The 16608-nt window shown below is 34.8% G+C and overlaps 1 pseudogene; it reads right to left on the bottom strand.

Moving 5' to 3' along the window:
* Nucleotides 1-7238: 7238 nt before the first annotated feature.
* On the bottom strand, nucleotides 7239-15822 carry LOC104874069 (annotated as a pseudogene).
* Between the last annotated feature and the right edge of the window lie 786 nt (nucleotides 15823-16608).

The following is a 16608-nucleotide window of genomic DNA, read 5'->3' as shown; positions in this document are numbered from 1 at the left end:
CAGGTGTAAGAAGACATAATCCAAGGGTAGGGGAAGGGCCACAAGAAACAAATAATTTTAGTCCAACCAGTCAGAGTGAAAAAAGCCTCATGATACATGGGGAAAAAGACAGAATTCTTTACAATTAAAGGGAAGTGCAGAACCCTACACTAAAAGTTGCTCTGATCATGCCCAATTTTTTTTTTTTTGTACCGGGGATTGAACTTAGGTCCTTGTGCTTGCGAGGCAGGCGCTGGAACCACTGAGCTAAATCCCCGGCATGCCCAAAATGTAAAAGCAAGCATTGAAAAGATCCAATTAATTCCAAGTAGAGTAACACATGGCATATTGACATTTTAGTTAATGACAGACCACAGATATGATAATAATCCCATAAGACTGGATCGCCTATTGACAGCATGGTCATTTTAATTTGTGTAAGTATGGTCTATGATGTTTGCGCAACAGTTAAATTCTCTAATGATGCATTTCTCAGAATGTGTCCCCATAATTTTAGGCAATTTGTGACTATAACTGCATCCCAAAACAAAAGGCACTACCAACTATAAGAATCAAACAAATTATATCAGTTAAATAAAATTCATAATGACTAGCATCCAATCAGAAATATTCAGAAGAAATGAATTAGAAAAATGTGGTCTATAACCAAGGGACAAAATAAACAGAAACAGAACAAGCAACAGAGATGGTAAAGTTAGCTAGCAACTGTTGTAAACACTCTCAGTATATACAAGAAAGGAAAAAAAAAAAAACGATGAAGAAATAAAGGCTATTAAAAATAGCCCCCCAAATACTTATCTAGGATAAAAAAAAGTAACTGAAGGTGAAAATTTCACTGGATGGGACAGATATTTAAACAGCGCAGAAAAAAAAATGTGCAAACTTGAATACATAGCAACAGAACTTCTCTAAAAAGAAAGAGAAGAGGTTGAAAAATAAAGCAGCATTGACCTCTGGAACAAAACCAAACAGAATAACATGCATGTAATTAGAGCAAAGAAAAAACAAAAAGAGAAAAGGTGAAATAAAAAAACCTGAAGAAATAAACTCACACAATGAACCCATTGAAGAATAAACATAAAGAAAACCACACAAATACAGTGAAACTATTGATCTGTGACAAAGTGAAAATCTTAACAGCTAGAAGATTCATGACAGACAGCAGCCCACTTAAATGTAAGCCAAATGACAGTAGGGCAGCATTTTTAAAGTAGTGAAATAAACTTTTACTTTGAAATTCTTTTCAGAAAATCATGTTGCAAAAATGAGATATTTTTAGACAAATGAAAGCCAGAAGAATACAGTGTCAGTTGACTTGTGCCAAGAGAAATCATAAATGAAGTTATATGACAGGACTACGATTCCAAACAGAATAAGGAACACAGAAACGTTAATGATATCAATAAATAAGACATATTTCAATATTTTTAAAGGCTAATATCTTAAAACAAAAGTAACAGAAATATGTAAGGAGAGTTACAACATAAACAAGAACAAAATGCAAGGGATAATCAAAATACCCAATGAATATATAAACTTTTTAAAATTTACTACGGTAAATGACACATTGCCATTAATCACCCTAAAATACTGCCCCTGAGTCTGAACACACTCATCTCATCATTCTTGCTACTTTCTGAAGCAGATCTAGAAATTCTCCTTCGTGTCTTTATGAAGAGTGATAAAAAAAATATATGGTGAGCGCTGGTGATTTAGCTCATTGGCGCTGCCACCTGCCTCACCAGCACAAGGTCCCAAGTCCTATCCTCGGTTAAAAAAAAAATAGTGAATGGGGGAGTCAGGCTTCTAGTAAAAATATTACAGGTGTCCTTATCCACCTTATTCACTGGATCTGACACTGTCTGACATCTTGTCCTGCCCCAAATCAAAATGATCATGAAAAGTAAATATTTTGAATTGATTCAGAACACAAATGAAGACACTCACAAAAGAGGACTTCCAGAGCTCCTTGAGAAGGTGGCAAGAATGATGGGATGAGTATGTTCAAAGTAAGTGGGAGTATTCTGAGAAGGATGACAATGTGCCCCTTATTGTAAAAAAAAAAAAACGTTTAAAACTATAAATGTTCACCATAGCACAAAGGATAAAATCTGGGAATTGCACTTTATGTATAAGGTGATAAAATATTCTTTGTGTATATTGTAAACATCAAAATATGAGTCAGAAAACTCTGGACATAGGCTAAATCCAGCCTGCTGACTGCTTTTCCACAATTCAGTTAGGAATTGGTTTTACATTTTGAAAGCATAATAGAAGAAAGTGAATGTAAAGGCAAATGAGGAAACTTTGGGCTGTGGTAGAAATAGATGATATTATATTGAGACAGTGGTTATACAGTTGGAATTTACTTGTCAAGACAGACTCAGAACTATGCACTTAAAATTGGTGATGTTGTTCTTTATTGTATTAAAAAAACAGGCAGTAAAAACTACTTTTAAGAAAGAGAGCTCAAAAGCCAAAAAATGTTTTAAAAATTTAGGGTGGAATGAGAATGAGCCTAGATTTTCCCAAAGCCACTACTAGGAAAAACAAATTGCTATATGTAGGATGGGTAGAAAGTAGTTCTGATAAAATTTCATTGTACTGTGCAGCAATCTTTTAGGAGAGCCCTCTAATGTTGGAGATGAATATCAATAGGATAAAATTGGTGTCTGGAAATAAGGAAGTAAAAGGCCTGTTAAAACAAATTGGCTTTTTTAAAAAATTAATTTTATTGGTACAATTTATGACTACAATATAATGACATTCATTATTGGAATTTTGTACCTTTACATTATCTTGGTTCTTGTTTTTTGCCCCATTCCCCTGCCCTCCCTTCAACCTCTCCACCCCTCCCTATTTACAAAGACTTTGTTTCCATTTTTTTCATTTTCTCATATTAACTCCATTCCCTTCTTTCCTTTCCCCAATCCTTCCCACTCCCCCTTTCCCTTTGGACCTTTTCTTCCTATTTCACAATATCTTTTATGCCAAAGGAGTAGCATCCTTAGAACACCAAGATCGGGTCAGGTTACTTTATTTCTCAGACTGATCACCTGATTTTGAGTACGATATGGAACTTTATTTTTTAGGATGCACAGCAGAAGAGTAGGCAGGTAGGTATATTGTGAAGAGAGACATCAGAGAAAAGGAGATTACAGAACAGTAAGCAAGTTCACTGAGTACACCTTCCTACTACAATTTAGCAAGCTAATTATGCTTACCTAAGAGTCAATGGTGCCTCATGGCGCAGACAATTTTAAACAGCAACAAAGGCAGCTATATGTGCTGTAGCATATGTATGTTTAAATTTTAAAATATAGACATTCCATCACAGAGTAAAGTACAGAAGACATGTTTATGTGAAACATTAAAACATAAAACACAACCATTGCCATTTAATTATACAAAGGAAGTAAATAATAAAGAAGTAATAGATACAGTGAAATAGGAAGAAAATGTTCAAATGGGAAGGGCAACTAAGTGGGAGGAGGAAGGAGGGGAAAAAGAGAAAAAGCAAGAAAAGAAGAAAAAATGGAAACAAAGCTTTTGTACATGCAGAGGGGAAGAGAGTTGAGGTGGGGGGATGGGGGAAAAAAGAATCGAGATATATCATGTACAGGTACAAAGTCCTAAGATGAATACGATCATTATGTATATCTAAAATGTATCAATAAACTTAATTAATTTTTTTAATTTGATCAGGTGCTGGTGATTTGAATCCGTGTAGTAAAATGCAGTATAAATTTCACTGGAGACCGCTACTAGCCAGGAGTACTTAAATCAGATTACTCAATAGACAGTGTAAAGAAAACTCTAAAGCCTTTGAGGAAAAAAAAACAGTTCTGCATAAGACAGTACACAAAACCAAGTTTCAGATGGATTATAAGTGTAAATTTAAATAAGATCATGCTAGTACTAGAAAATAAGATATTTTCAAATTCTGTGATAACCCATATATAAACAAGTGACAAGACACAGAAGAATGGATCTGACAATTAAAACTTAAGTAAAATAAAATAACCATTAACAAAGCCCAAAAGGATTGTTTCATACTTATTAATACATATACTCATATAAGTATGAAATATATGAGTTTAAATCCACAACCTTTAATCCAAAAGTTCTGCATCTGATATCTAATCATAGAAAACCTTAGAGAAGTCCCAATGTTTTGGACTGAGCATCCTCTTCAGGCATCTATTTGAAATAATGAAGAACCAGACACCTGAATACCTGTCAGAACAAGAGACTAGGTTATGATTCATCTACACACATGAGGCCTCTGTGTTTTTACCTGCAAAGGAGCCCTTCTACTCTCTTCTGGTAACAGAACCACCTTTTCTTCTGAAAACTGCCTGCCCGTCCCGTGTAAGACAAGTCATCCATAAGGTTTCTTTGTCGCTATACAGGAAGAAGCGTTATTCAGCCAGGACAGGTAGCTCCATTCCTGTTTGATAGTGAGTGGTTAAAGAATAATAACCATACACAAGCAGGACTACAGACTAGTAGGAAAGTTTCTCTTCCTCCTCCTGAGTCCATAAAAACTGAAGCTGCTTGAGGCCACTTTTGCCACCATATGAAAAAAACAAACAGGCTGGGCGTGGTGGCGCACGCCTGTAGTCCCAGCACTCAGGAGGCTGAGGCAGGAGGATTGCTGTGAGTTCGAGACCAGCCTGAGCTACATAGTGAGTTCCAGGTCAGTCTCAACTACATAGTGAGACTCTGTCTCAAAAAACCAAAAAAAAAACAAACAAACAAACAAAAAACTAATCTGAGAATGAAGCCAGCACTAAGGAAGGCAGAACTAAAAGGATGGATCCACAGGACCTTGCATAAAATGTGCTCCCATCCCTGGACTCTAGCTCCAGAAGCCTCAATGACTGATCTGAGTTGAGTTTCTGTCACTTAGAACTGAAGGAATTTGACAACAGAGTATAACACAACCAGTAAGAGAATGAAGTGGCTCAGTAACAAAACTAGAATCCCACAATATGTTGAAGAAATATAACTACAGCAATTTTTAGAGCACTATTATACTAATGCCTTTTTTTCTTATTTTTTTAAAATCATATTTTTCTATTAGGGAAAATTTGAAAAAAAGAGGAGACTGTTCACTTTAATACATGTAAGCCTAAAAATTTTATATATAGACATTTTTAAATGGCAGAATGAGTAAATTGTTGTAAAAGTATATGCTATGCATAAAATTTGCAGCAAGGCCTAATTATCAACTTATCCCAAATTAAATTTGATAGAAACCTGTGGAATATTTTTCCTAGAAAGAAACAGAACTACTAAGAGCAAACTGAATTTTGAGGAAACATAACAGAGATTATAGTTTTCCTTACTCTACGTCTGAAAAGCCAAATCTACAAAGCAGGTACTTCAGCATCCTTCCTCTCTTCCTGAAAAATGGAGTACATACTTGTACTTGAGACGAAATGATCTCCATGCAGTTTTTCAAACTGCATTCACATTTATATCTGAGGTGTAATAACAAGGAACTGAGAAAGGGAAATATTTCTAAAGAAGCTTAAAAAGGAAAATACTAAAATCAAGTTACAAAGTTTGCTACCTGCCATACATGCAAGGTCTCACTAAGGACAGACCATAGGATAGGACACGGGTAACTTCACCAACGTGAAGCACTGTGCTTTTCCACATCGGTGTTTTCATCTCAAATGTCACTTTCATAGCCCCCCAGGGCTTCTCTCTACTCCCTATACTAACTCATCTGGGCTGCTTAACTATTCAATGATTGAGGCAAAAAGTCTTCTACCTAACTCAAAGAAGAGCATATTAGGCCTAGCTACTGAGACCATGAATAAAAATTCAGGTAAGTTTAGATTTAAACTCAAAGAGAAGTGAGACAAAATCTGAAAAACTATCATGCTGAAAAGAAACAAGAAAGGTATTTACTTACCTAGCTACATAATCTCTTAACACTCAGCAAGTTATAAAAGAATATACAAAATCTAAATTCCAACATAAAGTGGAAATTCAATTGGAAAACCAATTTGATTTTAAAAGTTTAATGAATGGTTTAATAAATGGCTGAACCTGACACAGAAATAAACCTGCATTATTTTTTAAACCTCTGCAATGAATTTTTTAAGTAAAAAATAAAAATGAATAACTTTCAGTGGTCAAACAATAATTCCAACATAAATGAATTCATTTTTAGTAGAATCTGAAAAACAAGTTATCTATTCAAATCTAAGAAACAAAAATAACACTCAAACAAAAAACTGTACTATTCTTTCTGAAACACTAATAAGATTCCAAACTACTACGTGGTATCTGGGCTACACTGGCACGATGGCCCCATTATGAGTTTGGGAAAACATAATAAGAGTCAATTTTATTACTTCATCACTGTAATTTTAATCAGTCATATTAACATAACAGATTTTTAAAAATACAAATATGCTTTAAAGCTATGCTTTATAATATGAGATTCCAAGAATACATAGCTGAGATAGCTTGTATAGGTAATCATTTTAACTGTGTAAGAAATATGATCAGAATACTGTTATGATGAAAGAAAAATACTCTTTTTAATCATTCACATTCAATACTGGGAATGCTTTACACACACATTGGATCCAAACAACACTATTTCATTTCTGTTTTAAAATCTGCTATGCTACCCATTGCTATTTTGATGATTGCATAGTTCAACACAAAAATATATCCCACTCAGATTCACAATAATAAGTCTCATTAGGCAGATAACTTCCCAATCATAAAAGCTTTTATTTTAAGACAAGTGTTATGCAAATACAGTGTGGAAAGCAGACTCCCTATAATTTGGATAAAAAGACAACCCAAAAGAGCACTGCACATGTGACATCTATTGCATTTTTTGTGTACTCATCTTGCATTCTCTCCCTTTCTTCTACCTCTTTAAAGTGCTATCACATATTTACACCAGAAAGCTATAAGCAGGCTCAGTACGAGAAAATTATGCATTTTAGAAAGCAAGTTATTGTAGATAAGAAATATCCAATTATGTTTTATTTTGCATGTTTTTATGACCTTTCTTACAAAGGAGCATTTATGTACAATGCTTACAGATAGAAATACATCTACATTTCACAGAAGCTCAATTAAATATAAAATACAGACCTGAAGCAAACTACATGAGCAGCAGAAATTCTTAGGGCAGCATGAAAAATCCATTATTTCGTTATCTATTTACACCATCGTGATCAGAAATGTGTCAAAACTCTCTCTCATTTCACTGAAATTGATTCCCCCACAACTGCAACAAACATTTCCTGTGACATTAAGTTATCATCAGCTTGTGTGATCCCCAGTTCACTCAACCTTTTTGAGTGGAGGCAGCAACTAGTTCATCTACAATTTCACAATTTCCTTCAACTTTCTCAGAAAGGTCAGCTGTAGCATAAAGCTCCACTGTGCCGGTTACCCATGGAATCAGCTCTTCTAGACACACTTTTTCAGCTGCATCCACCTCTCCACTTATCTGAATTTTAAGTGTTTTATTTTCTGGAGAAACAAATTCTAACAAATAAGTTAAATCTACAAGCTAACTCAAGTACAACATATATTTCTGTTAGAAATTTCCAGTTATTTTTCGACAAAGATTCCTGTAATATCTGAATGGATTTTACAACTTCTTTGCCATTAAAAATTCCAACAAGTAGCTGTCTTGCTCTACCTACCAGGGGATATTTTGAACTCTTGGTTTACCCTCTATTCTAGAACCTCATTCATTCAGCAGACATTTCTTGAATATTTTCTACCTTCTAAGCACTGCATTAGGAATCAGGATGCAAAATATTAATAAGACAATGCTGCTTCTCTTATCTGAACTCATCATCTAGCTGCTAATCCTACATGGGTCCTGTGATTCCAGCCAGCTGATGCTACTTTCAGGATTTTTAAAAAGTAAACGTAATTCTGCATTCTAATTTTGCAATGTAATTAAGGTTACTGCTCAGGTTATTTTTACAGCTACCTGCAGAAGAGAAACTCACAGAGGTTTACCTTGAGGGAGATTCTTTTTCGGTGAGGTGGACAGGGCCACAGACAATGAGCTAAGCATAATCGTCAGAAAACAAGAAAATATGGAGATTGCTGTCCTACAACCTAAAGAGGTATGGATTCTACCAGCGAATGACATGAATGAGCTTGGAAGGAAAGTTACCAGCGCTTCCAGATAAAACCTGACCCTCTGACACCTTGATTTTATCCTGTGAGACCTGAGGAGATAAAAACTTCCAAGGATACAATGAAGCAGTTGCTGAAAGATGACAAGGTCTACTCTAAAGTGCTTTGAACTTTCCATACCTACATCAATGCTTAAAGCTTCTCTATGACTGAGACTTAAAAGTGATCTCCATCATATCTTGAAAGTCATAAATTTCCACTGAGTGAGCTCACCTTTGCTGCCAAGAAAGGCAGGTGACAGAGAGGCACTTATTTCTACTATGAAAAATACAGGCAAACGACAGTATTCCTTTCAGTAAATGCAGCCTTCTACCTGGCCAATTCATTTTACTACCTCTGTCCTTAAAAAATGTCAGCAGGAACCACCACTGCTATCACACATTAATCCTTACTCTACATTTACAGAAAGCCAAGAATGAAAACAAGGGAATTGCAGGGCCACAAAAGCACATCAAGGTTTTGAATGAACAGCTGAACTAGTTGACCTTGAAAATTTCTTTCACTCTGAGATTCTATAATATCCCTTTACCAAGTTTCTCTATCTCCATGCCCAAATATGTTCCAGGATTACTTCTAAGGACTAAAAAGACTCGGATCCTAATCAGAGTTTACCGCTGAGAAAAAGCGAATTATATATGATTTTTATATGAAAAACATTACTTACAATAGCATACTTTCAATTTCATCTTTGGCATTTTCTTGCAGGCCACATAAAATGGAAGCTCTCTCCAAAACACCATAAACTTCATTATTATACATGATATTATTTACCATGGGTATTTTGAGAATGTCATAATACTCATTTAAGAAGTACTGTAACATTGAAAACAAATGTCTTAAGGAACTGTCACATTCAACACTGCCTACTTTAAAATCTGCTGTTTTTACACTATGCTAAAAATAAACTAGAAAAGCTATTCTTATTAATACATTGTAGCTCTGAGTGACACAGCATTCTTGTCATTTCTGCAGATCTAAAGGCAGACATTCTCACAATCTTTCAATCACCAAATCTTGGTATTATTAAATTTATATATTGTTTTGTTTTTCTCAAACTAGAAAAAAGTTTTAAAAATTTGATCAACCACCATGATGAATGTATTCATTATATATTGCAAACATATAGTAATAAAAATTAGAAACAGCAAAAATAGTAGAAAACAACAGAACCCAACATAGGAGTTTAATAAAACATAATTTCTTTGGTAAAAGCATTCTAACATTTGGAAAGGATGTGTTTCAGTTAGTGATCACTTTAACAACAATCCCCTTCTTGCAGTGATGCTCTTATTGTTACTGAGGATACATTTATTCCCAGTAATCTACTCCCTGTATTTCTATCCCAACATCTTATACATTATAATTTGAGGTGATGATAATCAAATTTTAAAAGGCAGGACTTTACAATCACTTCTTAGCTTTTAACAGAATACAAATGGACAGTACAAAGACAAAGTATTTACAGATAACCTGTTGTTTGTCACACATCTTTTTTATTAGTACATATTAGCTGTACAAATCAATGAGTTTAATTTTCACAGATTTGTGCATGCACGTAGCATGCTTTGATCACTCACCCCATCATACAGATAACTTTTAGTAGGTATTTCTAATTAGTATTTCCATTTGCTCCATGACTAACAAGTTGGTGATCATTTATCACTTTTAAAACACACACACACACACACACACACACACACACACACACAGACACACACTCATACACAAATAAGGAGTGGCTAAAAATGTCAGGTTGGATTTTTGTTCCACTCTTTTATTCTAGACAAATGATTCTGCTCCAAAAAAAGTCACTTAACAATTTAGTTGACAGATGTACTTACTCAAAATGACCATTCTCTCAGAGATATTCAGTTAGTTGGAAAGCAGTATTTGAGTCTACTAAAATACTGTAATTTGAAGATAGAAACAAGACCCTATTTTTTTAAACAAGCCAGTCTAAAATACTCAAAGATACTGTAACTTAAAATTATTCCCATGAATTAAACAGTGGCCTTTACTACTTCAACATATTAACAGCTAATTCAAGTGTATTTATATAAAGTGACCAGAAAGAGCCATGCATGATCCAATTTATTCATGGTATCATATGGAACCAATGAAAAAGTAATAGTAATAGGAATAATTTATTTCCTAATGCTATGCTAGATACTTTGGAAAGCAAAAATGATTCACTCAAATCTCTGTAGTTAAGAAACCACTTTGGAATCATTTACTTTACTATATTATACAAGAAGAAAAGTTGCTTAATCATTTGTAACACATCTACTACATGTATGCTGACTTTTGTTCTAAGCATAGTAATTGCCATGAGGAAACATTCATCATTATCACTTTCACTCTTTATATAAATGAACCATATGGACATACTAGCAACTCTTCTGTAGAAAGTTTTTTTAATATGCTAAATATCAAAATCACCTAACAATTTTTTCAGAATATTATTATATTATTAATAAGTATTATTATACCATTAGGGAGTGAGCCATGAATCTACACGTATAGAAAACTTTTGACAATAACAGCTTTATTCCAGCCAAACACCAGAGATAAAAAGAGCGGCTGCATCTCCACTCATGTTAGCAAAGGTCAAGAGGAAAGTATAAACTTCCATCTTCTCAATGCCCAGGTAACCCAATGCCCCTGCTCACTGGCACCAAAAGGCCAAGCAGGGAGTCGGAATTGTCATCTCCACCAGTCAATAATAAAAGCCCTCCCCCAGGCAGTGTTAGTGGAGACTACAAGGGGAATCCTAGACTTGTACCCCTGTGGCAGTGACAAGGAGCCAGCTACCCACTCCCCCACTGGAATGGTATCAGAACTGGCTTGGTGGTGTGTGGACTTGCACTGTTGCCCAGTGGTAACAAGAGCACTCCCAGGTTCCACAGCATCAGTGGAGACCACAATGGAAGCTGGAACTCCCACCTCCATCCAGCAGTAACAAGGCGCTAACCACACAACTTGACTATCAGTGGAGGCCAAGTGTGATCTGTGACTTCTACCTCTGTTCGGTAGTAACGAGGTGGTCCTCACTCCCCACTCTCTCCTTTCCTGTAGCATGTTGGAGAAGTCCAGTAAAAACAGAAGACCCCCCCAAAAAAAAAACCAGAAAACCCAGACTCTCATAATACTACGTAAAATGTCCAGATTTCCTCTGAGAATCACTTGTCATGGGAAGATGTCAAGCACGAAGATGTCAAACTAAATGAGACAATCAATAATGCTAAAGCCAAGATGTCTAAGATGTTCAGCTGATAGTAATTTCAAAGCAACCAGGTAAAAATGCTTCAGTGAGCAGGTATGAACAATACTTAACAAATGAAAGTTTAAGCAAAGAAATAGAAGACATAAAAAAAAAAAACAAATGGATATTTTGAAAGATTTGGAGCATTTTCCATATAGAGAGATAATCATGTCATCTGCAAATAGGGGTAGTTTTATTTCTTCCTTTCAGATCTGCATGCCTTTTGTTGTTCCCTTTTCTTTCCTTACTGCACTGGCTAGAACTTCTAGCACTGTATTGAATAACTGTGGAAAGATCAGACATCCTTTCCTTGTTACTGATATTAGGAAGGATTTATTATTATGTCAACTAGTTTTTGTAGGTATTCTTTATCAAGTTGAAGTTCACAACAGATTTAAAAATTTTTTAAAAACTTGCATGTTCTTAAATAGCTGAATAGATGAACTATGGAACAACCACACATTGGACAATTATAATAATAATAATAATAATAATAATAATAATAATAATAATAATAATAATAAATAAATAAAAACAGTCTGGATGAAGTGCCAGAGAATTGTATTATATGGAAAAAGTAAATGTCAAAAGATTATATACCATGTAATTTCATTTATGTGACATCTTGAGACAATGAAATAATAAATACAGAACAGATGAGACTTTGTCAACAGCCTAGGAGAAGGTTGGTCAGAGTCAAATTAACTGGGTTTGGCTATAAAATGCAACATGAGAATTCTAGTGTGGGTGACATATTCATTACTTTGAATAAATCAATGTCAAGATCATGGTTGTGCTATTCTACTGCAGTTTTGCAAGAGGATTCACTGGGGGAAATGCTAAAGGGTATACATACAGAATCTCTTTGTATTATTTTTTGTAACAGCATGTAAATCTACAAGTATCTCAAACTTAAAAGATTTTTTAAAAAGCAACTGAGATACTGGGCATAGTGGCACATGCTTGTAATTCCAGCACTTTGAGAAGCTTGGAGGATACAAGTTCAACCCAAGCCTGGGCAACACTGTAAGACCCTGTCTCTGAATAAAAAATAAAAAAGGGGGCCGGGGATTTTGCTCAGCAGTTCGGCAGCCTGCCTTGCAAGCGCAAGGACCTGAGTTCAATCCCCAGTACCAAAAAATTAATTAATTAATTAATTAATTAATTAATTAAAATAAAAGAAAAGAAAAGAAAAAAGGACCAGGGATCTAGCTCAGTGTGAAAGCCCCAGACTCAATTCCTAATACACGGGTGGGGATGGGGGGATACAAACCACAGTATTGGAATGTTTGAAGAGAAAAAATATAACCACAGAGAAGAAAACAATATTAAACTAACAAGTTTTCAAGAACAGATTGAATGATTTTTTTAACTTTGAAGTTCCTTAAGTCAACATGTTATGTACATAAATAATTGATCAGCTTTCTTTATACTCAAAAGTGGTACTTTATTAAATTCTAGCTTCCATACAAAGTTTTCTTTCAAATCATAGAAGAAATAATAAACCAAACATTCAGATTCCTTCTACAGCATCATGCTGAACAAATCTTATACTTGAGATTTTAATATCTGCACTTGTGCAATCCAAAGAAGTCTCTCTTTTGCTCCCTCCCTTTTTAATTATACCACCTGGTAGACTATATCGTAAGGAAGAAAGCAAGAACACTTAAGGGTGAGGAGAAATGTCTAAACACAAATATACTGGAGCACATTCCTCTAGTTCAAGTGATTCCAAATGATAACTTGAGATCCATCAACCTAGTCACATTTACTCTAATTATCTGTCCATGCGTCTTATTTAATTTAAGCCAGGGTATCCAATTTTTAACACTTGTCCTCTTATCATAAAGGTTACCCTGTTAACCATCTTAGACCAGCTTAGCACTAAATTCTTCATAAAACTGCTATACAAATAAGTTACATTCAAGACTCATGACTGATCAAAAATTTTTAAGGCATTCAGCATTTCTAAGCTACTTTTCTAACCCTAAGATTCTATGACTCTACATTTGACTCTACATTCTATGACTCTAGCATTTTTTAGGATTATCTGACTTTAATATTGTTAAACAGACTGACTTTAAAAATCTGTCAAATTGATACTTTTAGCTACTAGAAAAAACTGGTCTATTTTATTAACTTATAAAAAACACTGACTATGTAATTCTTTTGAGACAGAGTTTCATTATGTTGCCTAGGCTAGCCTCTAGGAATCTTCCTGCCTCAGCCTGCCCAGCAGCTATGATTTCAGGCACATGCCATTGAGCCCAGATAAATATTAAATTAATAATGCAGGCCACATTTCTAAATGAGCTCATAAAAAGAGTATTAGAAAAGTAAAGAACTTGTTGGGCTTTCATCATAAAGCAGAACCAGCAAGCTGTAAGAAGTAACTCTCATTGTCTAGAGAAGAACCTTTGCTTGAGTAGATTAACTGCATTAAATAGGCAGAGTCACTTGAAGAGTATAGACAAGCTTTCAGAAGCACTAGCGAATGCCCCAAACCCCATACACAGAATGCTGGGTGTGGGAGGAAGGTGGCCATGGAATGACTGGATTATGAGTAATTTTGTTTTTGTCTATGAAAAAACTAAAGGACAAATACTATGTGTCTGTCTATATTTTGTACATTTTCTACAATAGCCATTGTTTATCTTTGGAAAAAATTTAAAATGCCATGTTGAACAAAAAAACCTGAGATTATTATACAAATTAGGTATTCCTAGCAGTTAGAAACATAAAACCAGCAGAGCACAATGGTATACACTTGTGGTCCAACACTAGAGGCTGTGGCAGAACAAAGGCAAATTTGAGCCCAGCCTAGACAACTTAGCAAGGCCCTGTCTCAAAATAAAATAGAATAAAATGGGTTAGAGATGTAGCTCAGTACTATCGTGCTAGGTTCAGCGCCCCCATACTATCAAACAATCAATCACTGAATTAAAAGAATTTTCTAAACAAGGAAGAAAAGCCTTATTGGAAGTACTGTTAATATCCTGCACATAGTAGGTGATTTATGTGTATAATTTGTTACATGTGTTAGCCATAGATCACTATTAGATAAGCTTTAATCTTACTTATGAACAAGTACTCCATATATTCAAGCTAGAGATAACACCTGATTCCCTAATTCTCAGAAATGCCCTCGGTTAGTAAATTTATAGTCATTTTTACTCTTAACTATCACAATTCTATGTGGTTATTAATGATACTCCAGCAATTACATTATAATTTCTTCACCAATCTAGGAAGAACTCTTATCCACCATACTATAATATCAATGTTATTTTCACTGCCAAAAAATAAAGTGCTTTTATTACAGTGATTTATCCTGCAGATGTGTTATTTATACACATATATATATTATAAATCAAATATTGGAGAGAGGAAAGAACAAAAATTACACACATAAAACAGAAAAAGGGGGTGAGATAATATACTAGTGAACAGCAGGAAATTAAACTCTCAGCCTTGCTTCCATTAAGAAGTTTTGACAAGATAAAGATAAAGAACACAGCTTAAGCAGTTTGTGAACAGCTGCACAAGTCCCAAAATGATATATGATTTTTTGCTTTACGAGCTTTATCGCTAACTTGAAGCTGTTCTGGTAAATAGTTGAACAGGTGCATCCAAATTTGACACATTATGGAAATATACAGGACCAAGATGAACAATTGGAAAGTAACCTAAATTTAGGAGTCACTCTAAATGAACAGCAAGAATATTATTGCTTAAATGTTATTTTTAATACAATCTTCCAAGGTTAATATTCTCAAAAGGATACTTTGGCCATGATACAAAGTGTAGTATTTGTGACATTCACAACCTTTTAAAGAGTTAAGATAATTTTTATGGCAATTCACGAAATGCGCTTCACAAAAATATTTCTTACAAAAATAAGCTAAATTTGAGACAAACAAAAAAACAAACACAGGATCGGATACCAGGATAGCTATAGCATATATAAGGTAAGAGCAAGGAATAAACACAAAACAACTAAACAAATATATTTTTTTTTCTGGGAATAAATTTCAATTCTAAAAAATTAAATTTCCTTTCTATAAACCATATACTTCTCCGATTATTTACATATGCCTGTAAACATCTTTCCAACAGATACTGTGCTGCAAAGACTTATGACTCAAGTCCCTCAAGTACTGCGTCAATTCCTGAAAGCTCTAAATACCCTTAATGTGTCAAGGCAAATCACTTGAAATCAATGAGCCAAAATCACATTCTCAGAGATTCAGCATGATTAGCAATTTACTGTTTATTAAACGTGTCATGCATGACAGTTTGGTTGTATGATTTTCCTTACTCACCTTCCAAGTCAATGGAGTCAGCAATGCAGAATGCGCCATGTACCACATAATGGCCAGGACAAACAGTAACAGTTGACTTCATACCAGACAACAGATCACTATGGAACAAGAAAACAACATACAGTAATGCAAATATACATCCTCCAAAGGCAATTTGCATGTTACTCCAAGGGCTTTCATGTCTTATTTTGAAAACTGAGCAAAAATTGCCTATTTAAGTGTCTCCACTGATAGTTCTTTGATCCCAGTGATCATTTAGTAAGTTGCTATTGCTGATGATGGGCAATGCTCTCACCACTTTCAATTTCATTGAAAAATCAGCTCTGAAAAGCTCGTGTAAACATTCTGTAGAATTCATGAAAACCTGGTATAAATCAGAAGAAGCCTCCTAGTACAAGAAATTCTCCTTTACCTGAATTGCTATTTCCTCCTTAAAAGCTCATCACAAGGCTTGTCCCTAGCAGAGGCCACAGTAAACCAATTATCACAGTAGAGAAGATCACCCCGGCTGACCTTCTGGTCATTTTGACAGACACCCTTTCCTTGGGTACTGAGTTCTTCTGATAACCAAACATATATCTTGAAGAAGCCAAAAATAATACAATGGTGGAGGTGCAAACATACATAGTAATCCCAACACTCTGGGAAGCCAAAGCAGGAGGACTGCAAGTTCAAGTACAGCCTGGGCAATTTTGTGAGATCCTATCTCAAAAAAAAAAATTTTTTTTTAAAGGGCTAGGGGTGTAGCTCAGTAGCTCCATGTGAAGGCCCTGTGTTCAAGCCCCAGTACCACAAAACAAAACACAGAACAAAAAATCCCAAAAA

Source organism: Fukomys damarensis, unplaced genomic scaffold, assembly GCF_012274545.1.
Source record: "Fukomys damarensis isolate Sample0158 unplaced genomic scaffold, DMR_v1.0_HiC HiC_scaffold_19, whole genome shotgun sequence".
Classification (NCBI taxonomy): Eukaryota; Metazoa; Chordata; class Mammalia; order Rodentia; family Bathyergidae; genus Fukomys; species Fukomys damarensis.
The sequence above is the reverse complement of the archived record's forward strand: the minus strand, read 5'-3'. Positions and strand labels throughout refer to the sequence as shown.